At 32.5% G+C, this 7,156-nt stretch overlaps 1 long non-coding RNA gene across 2 annotated transcripts; it reads left to right on the top strand.

The window, feature by feature from the left end:
- Positions 1 to 3,348: 3,348 nt before the first annotated feature.
- Positions 3,349 to 6,339, top strand: LOC149960521 (uncharacterized). Of its 2 annotated transcripts, none has more exons than XR_016478727.1 (4): positions 3,349 to 4,004; positions 5,334 to 5,595; positions 5,671 to 5,908; positions 5,964 to 6,339. It is a non-coding gene; the product is annotated as an uncharacterized LOC149960521 (long non-coding RNA). The 2 variants fall into 2 exon arrangements; XR_016478676.1 differs by having other exon boundaries at positions 5,330 to 5,595.
- The last annotated feature ends 817 nt before the right edge of the window (positions 6,340 to 7,156 follow it).

Here is a 7,156-nt window from a genome sequence, read left to right as displayed (position 1 = left end):
CGGAACATTGTCTCCTTCTATAGGGCAAAATGGACTGAGAAGGTGCAAGTAGTCGTGCCAATTAATAATCGCCACTTTTCCTTTATTCAAAAATGTCAGTCCAGTTGCCAGTGAGGTGAATCGCCTGACTTTTTTGTTGAACATTATTCCTTTTTTTCCAGGAAACTGAAATTATTTTTTAAATAAGTTGAATTTATCTATTTTATAAATATTTTATTTTTGTTCCATGGTAAATTATTTAAAATTTTGTAAATATTTTAAAAATAAATGCTACTTTTTAACTATTGCAACGGATTTCCGACGTGGATATCAATCACTAAACAGACAAAATTGTATTTATAACAATAACTTATTTGTAACTATGAATCCCTTAGTTTAGTTACGACGATAAGTATTAAAATGTCGAGGTAAAAAAAACCACATGCTTTTAATAACAAACGCTATCTTTCAAGGATTTCAATGGTAAAGTAGAGGTTTTCCAAAAAATGAAAAATACCTGGTGCCATCTAGCTGTGGTCGGCGCTTCTACCATATAAATAAAACCGGGGTTTCAACCAACAAACATACGTTTCAGCAGACGTCCGATTTCTGACAACCACGGCTTTGAGTAACGTTTATCTGCTATTTTGCATTACAAAGATAACAGTAGTTGCCCAATACATTAGCTTAGCTGTATTTTTAACGATCAATATTTCAAATGTAAGTTAAATAAACGGGACCATAAAAATGTTACCAGTTTACCATATGTGAAAATATCAGTGATAAAATTAGGCATCAATAAAAAATATTAGGGATAACTTTAGTTAACAGAACGGTATTAAGAATAGACCCAAAATTGAATACAATAAGAAAACAGGAGTGGTTTACGCCATAGAATTTAACTGTTAAAAAACCATACATAGAACATTCGAAAAGAACACTACAAGAAGTGTACAGAACATAAAAATAGTGTAAAATATAAAGATACAAAAACGAAATATTAAAGAAGACGTGTTTATTGAAAAAGGAGAGGGCTTTGACTTAGATAACTTTATTAATTTCAAATTTAAAAATAAGTTAAAATGTTTATATAAAAAAAAGAATTCATTTGTGTAACGAATTAATTTGTGTAACGAATTAATTTGTGTAACGAATTAATTTGTGTAACGAATTAATTTGTGTAACGAATTAATTTGTGTAACGAATTAATTTGTGTAACGAATTAATTTGTGTAACGAATTAATTTGTGTAACGAATTAATTTGTGTAACGAATTAATTTGTGTAACGAATTAATTTGTGTAACGAATTAATTTGTGTAACGAATTAATTTGTGTAACGAATTAATTTGTGTAACGAATTAATTTGTGTAACGAATTAATTTGTGTAACGAATTAATTTGTGTAACGAATTCATTTGTGTAACGAATTCATTTGTGTAACGAATTCATTTGTGTAACGAATTCATTTGTGTAACGAATTCATTTGTGTAACGAATTCATTTGTGTAACGAATTCATTTGTGTAACGAATTCATTTGTGTAACGAATTCATTTGTGTAACGAATTCATTTGTGTAACGAATTCATTTGTGTAACGAATTCATTTGTGTAACGAATTCATTTGTGTAACGAATTCATTTGTGTAACGAATTCATTTGTGTAACGAATTCATTTGTGTAACGAATTCATTTGTGTAACGAATTCATTTGTGTAACAAAAAATACCGGTTGGTGATTGCGATTTTGGTACTCTTTTGGGCTACTCGGAATGCGGTGTGGATTAAGGAATGGCTAATAAACAAAATTAGTATTGTTAATTTTTCAGGAATAATAAAATTTTCCGCAAATCGGAAAAATAAAAAAGTTAAACATTAATTACTTTTTAAGGGTTTTTAATGTTTTAACTTTTTATCGATATAAAATGTCTAATATCAGTAAACATAATACAAAACATTAATGGTATTACATTGTTAATCAGTTTAAACTAGTCTAGAGGTTTAGTTTTACTTTTAGATTCGAAAAAATGAGGCGAAACTGCCGCTTTCTTTAAATTTGCAAACAAAATATTAGACTAATCATAGAATGAAAACCTTTTTATTTTTTTATTTTTTAAAAATACGGAAAGTTTTACAGAAAAGGCCTTTTTCATTTTCCGGAAAATTGACTTGCAACACTAGACAAAATCAACTCTGCTGAATGCTGATGTGGCGTAAAATGACCTTTTCTCTTTTTTGTGTTTTTCTCATCTTGAGAAAAACAATTTTCGGTCATATTATTTAAAGTAAAACTTAGTTAATGTTTTATATATATCACATTTAATGTCAGTTATATTTTGTTATGTTATATGCTCTCGCGAATATTTTGTAAAATAGGTTCATTCCTGCTGCAAAAGAAATCCTTGTTAATAGGAGAGAAGTAAGTATTTATTCACTCATTCATACACCTGATTATTATTTTTAGAAAATCATTCGTTGATTTCCACTGAACTATCGGTGATTTCGAATGATTTTAATAGGTGAATATCCGTGTTTACCAATGACATTCAAAAACGTGCAGGGGAAACTTGAAGGACTGTAGACCAACTTTTGTGTGTACAGCCTGAGCCATCTACAAGTTTTCCCTTCGCGTTTTCGAGCCATTTTCTGTCGCTGGCTTAACTTATCTTTTTTTTTTAATTTAAAAGTTTTATTTTACCATGGAAAGGAAATTTAATAGTCATAATTAAATCATCTGATATTTGCATATTTTTAGTAACATTTTTGCGATGATCAATTGTCCGGATTTTGTTGATCATTTCTATGGACTCTTTAAACGTGGTTCAAATTTCAGAATATCGGTTTTAAATGTTACCTAACCAAACCAAGTTTTATTTTTCTTGTTTAATACTCCCTTCCGTGGAACTCTGCCCCATTCAACACCACCCTGTGTCCCTGGTCCCTGATAATTATTCTAATAAAGTAAGAATTCCCTACGCTAATATACTTTCCCTATCAAGTTAATTATGGGATTTAGCACTGAGTTGGCAATAAAAATAAAACTTTTTTTCATCACAATCAATGTATACGTATTCCATTCCATCTCAATTAACAAAATTGTTTTTAAAATAAAGAGATTAATGAATATTCTACGCCTATATGTCTGGAAACGGGTTTACGTTTCAAATTAAATTTAAATACAATAGCTATTATTTCAAAAAGTAATTAGCAGTGGGAAACAAATTTAAATATACTATCTCTTTGTGATTATTGTGCGTGTCAAAACATTAAACAATTTATAATAAACCATGGCTAAAAGTTTTAATATTTATAATTACATTAAACAACGTTTAATTTAATGTCAATTTTACCTCTATAAACTGATACAAACTGCGAGCGTTATTTACGGCATATATGCTCATCTGCTTATGTGATAAAACATCGTCCAGACTGTTGATGTACTCTCGGTTTCCATCGACGAGGTTTGCCAGGATTATCGAATTCAGCACGTTTTGCAAGACAACCAACGAAAACATCCAAATTATAAAGATAAGATTTACTTTAGCGTCATTGATTAAGAGTGAACCTGCATGTTAAATAATGAAAAAGTGAAACAGATTTTAACCGGTAACTAGTTCTAATAAGCGAATAAGATCAATGTAAAACATGTCGATCATCAATTAAACGTACCTTGATTTAAGAAAGCCTCAAAGTATTTCCAGAAGTAATTGAATTTATTAGGTGTTTTGTATTTCAGGCCGTTTTGAAATATTAAACTGCGGCTTGAGATTCTTTGAAAAACCGAGCAAACTCCGGAAACAAGAATATACGAAAGGAAAACGGAAGTGAGCAACTGTCAGAAAATTAATTTATAAAAACCTTTTTAAATAGCGCAACCTCAATGTTCACTAACCGAAACTGGGATATGAGTTATGCTGGACAGCGGAGAACGGAACACGTACCCTTGTCGCTTCGAAATCAAAATGACCTTAGAGTAATACATTTCAGCAGTGTATTGATAATGAAGTTTAAGAAGATGAATGTCCTGAACGGCGTAAGGATACATCCAAATATCGTCTTTCTTATATTAAAATTACATTATTTAAATTAATGAAGGTAGACCTTTAATATATTTTGGATTACTTGAATGTACTAGATATAAAATTAATTCAAAAACATTTTTGCATAGTAAAATGTTTTAACTTTCTACTATAGAAAAGTGGTTTTAATTTAGTTTATTTTTAATAATTTTAATGCATAGGGTTAGATCAACCTTAGTAATACTTTAATTTACCCTGATAAATAGTATTGAATTTTTCGAACCTCAAAAATCATAAAAATTCTTTTATAATTAAGGTTAAATTAAAAATCCATAATTTTAAATATCAAACCCATAACTAGTTGAAAGAAATCAAAAATAAAACCGAAACAAATATTTGTTTTTAGAATTCTACAAATAATAAAATCAGAAAACTTTTAACCCTAAGCTAAATAGCTTTTTAGCCAAATAATAAAATAAAATCAAAAATGACTCTGAATATCTAATCTTGTTTAAAAATTTCACAAAAAGTGCACCATCAATAGCACGGTACTCACAGTCTTGGTAACTAATGTCCAACTGCAATGAGAAACAAATATAACATTAACAGACTAGTTAAGAGTGAAAAAGTGCATTACGCTCATTCTATAAGAGAACTAGTTCCGTTATCTGAACCTAGAAAATTAAGCCTGTATATTTATTTAACATATCGGATAATCTGCATTTACGCTCGGACATTATCAGATCGATTGATTTCGGTAAACAAACTGTTATGTTTTGATGTTATATAATGAATGATTACTCAGTTATAACTAAACTATTACTTATTTATTTAGGAAATTAAGAAAGGTCTAAAAGTTTCATGCTTACTGGCTTATGCCCAATGGGGGAATGCCTGTTTAAATTCTTGGGCTTCCCTAGCTAGTCCAGGGTGCCCTCTAGCGGATGATATTGTAACTACATCATATGCTTCAATACCTTCCCCTTAAAGAAGGAATTAATTTACACCATGAATTGAAAGACTTTTAGGTATTATACATTTGTAAGATTTATCTAAACATTATTGCATAAAACATAATCTTCCAACTTCTTTGGTTGTTTCCTTGATCGACTCGGCCTGTCTAACTTTTGCTGCTCACTGATTGGTTTATGAGCATCGTTGTTTGGTTTTTGCTGATTCTTCTCCCTTGCTTCGGGTTGATCTGGATCTCCAGTGTTTTGTACGTCTATGATTTGTGGTGTCAAATGAATCTGAATTGTTCGATGTACACTCTGTTAAATAAGTCTTCGGCCGTTGTGTTTTTTTCACTAAATTTATGTTTTCTCTTGAACGGAACTAGATAGATGGATGAATAAAAAGGCTTCGTGAATATTTTTCAAAGACCTATCGGGTGACATATCTTGTTCTCGGATCAAAGCGCCACCTTCGTTAAAAACGGAAACTACCACTTTTGGGACTTATTGAAATAATGTGGTAACGACGCTGGCGAAACTTAAGAAGGCCAGCTTACGTCGTCGTCGCTCGTTATGTAAGCCATTTCTAACACCTCGCCACAAACAAGCCCGGCGGGAATTTTGTCGTCAGCTTTTGCGATGGCCCAGAGAGGTCCTCACTCGTTATATTTTGTTTTCGGACGAGAAGGTATTGCAAACTGCTAACTAGTATATCGAACCGTTCCAGAGTTCCTTAAATTCTCCGACAATCTGGATAACCATCAGTGAAATGATTCTCAAAACATTCACCGAACTAAAAGGAGCGGCCGCTTCTCAGTGAATGTTTGGTGCTGCATAGGAGATGGTAAATACGGCATTCTAGGACCTATTGTCGGATGACTTAACGGGCAGTCGCATATTCAAATACTAAAAGATTCCATGATGCCCTCAGTTGCCGCTATATATGGCTTGGAGAACGCTGGCAGGTTTGTTTACAGTATAAAAAATGCAGTAACGTTCTGATGGCTTTTATCGTTTAAGGATTTATTTTATGCAAGATAATTGCCCCGCGCACACTGCCAGGGTGGTTAACACATTTCTAGACGCTGAAGGGTTCGAGACCTTAGATTGGCCCGCTTTTTCCCCTGACCTAAATCCCATTGAGAATTTGTGGTCAAAAATAGCAAACTTTATGGAGAAAAGAATACCGAACGACGCCAACGATTTAATGAACATGGTGAACGATGCCTTTAACCGTGTATCGCCTCAATATCTGCGGGCGCTAACGAACTCCTTCCGCCGTAGACTGCGGCTTTGCCTAAGAAGAGGCGACGCTATACCTTATTAATGTATAAATTATATATCCCGTTTCGTTTTGTTTTCCCATTTTATGAAAAATAAAATATTTTTTGATTTATTATTTATCTATTTATTTTGCATTCAAATATCACCTGTGTTTAAATTGGAATTACGTTTTATCATAAGTAACATAATACCGATAAGTATGACACTTCCTATGGCTTTAATGCTAATTTTCTAACCACAACTTATTCTACACTGATATTCTCTTCAAGCTTCGACTTGCACTAGCAACTTACCGCCCTTGGAAAAAAGAATATTCTTTAAGAATTTAAGCCTAATATCGGAGAGCACGTCTTGGAAACGCGCGTCACTTTGGCTTCGTTTTGAAGCCGGCATGCGAATCACGCGTGCCAAAAAAATGGGCTCGTAACGTCGAGAAACTTTTTCTTTTAAATTTTATAATTTAAGCCTAATATTCCGTGGATCTATCGGAAACCAGATATTTCGACTTAGCTAGGTTTCCACTAACGTATTTATCGGCCGTTACCAAACATTGACCGTGCATTTGTTTTTTCTGTCTTAAAAAAGTGCATTAAAACCAACGCTAGTGAAAACCGAGCATTAGGCTGCGTTTCCACCAACGCACGTAAAAGCGCTACATAATTTTTTTTTTTTCAAAGTTGGGTGTCGCTTTTCGACGCGCGCTGTAGGAAACCTAGCTTTAGGCGGAAATATGGGGTATTTTGAACACTAGGGGAGTCACTGCTGATAAAACAACTTGATGTCGCAATAACTATGAAAATCAGTTCCGTTATTAATCTCGTTTAATGTCATAGTTTGTCATACTTATCGTAATTATGCATAAAATCATATGTAACATCATAATGTCTTTTGCAACCAGACGCGCCCCGGTTTTTAGATTTTAAACGACA

This window comes from Leiobunum rupestre, chromosome 1 (assembly GCF_980474605.1).
Source record: "Leiobunum rupestre chromosome 1, qqLeiRupe1.1.hap1, whole genome shotgun sequence".
Classification (NCBI taxonomy): domain Eukaryota; kingdom Metazoa; phylum Arthropoda; class Arachnida; order Opiliones; family Sclerosomatidae; genus Leiobunum; species Leiobunum rupestre.
The sequence above is the reverse complement of the archived record's forward strand: the minus strand, read 5'-3'. Positions and strand labels throughout refer to the sequence as shown.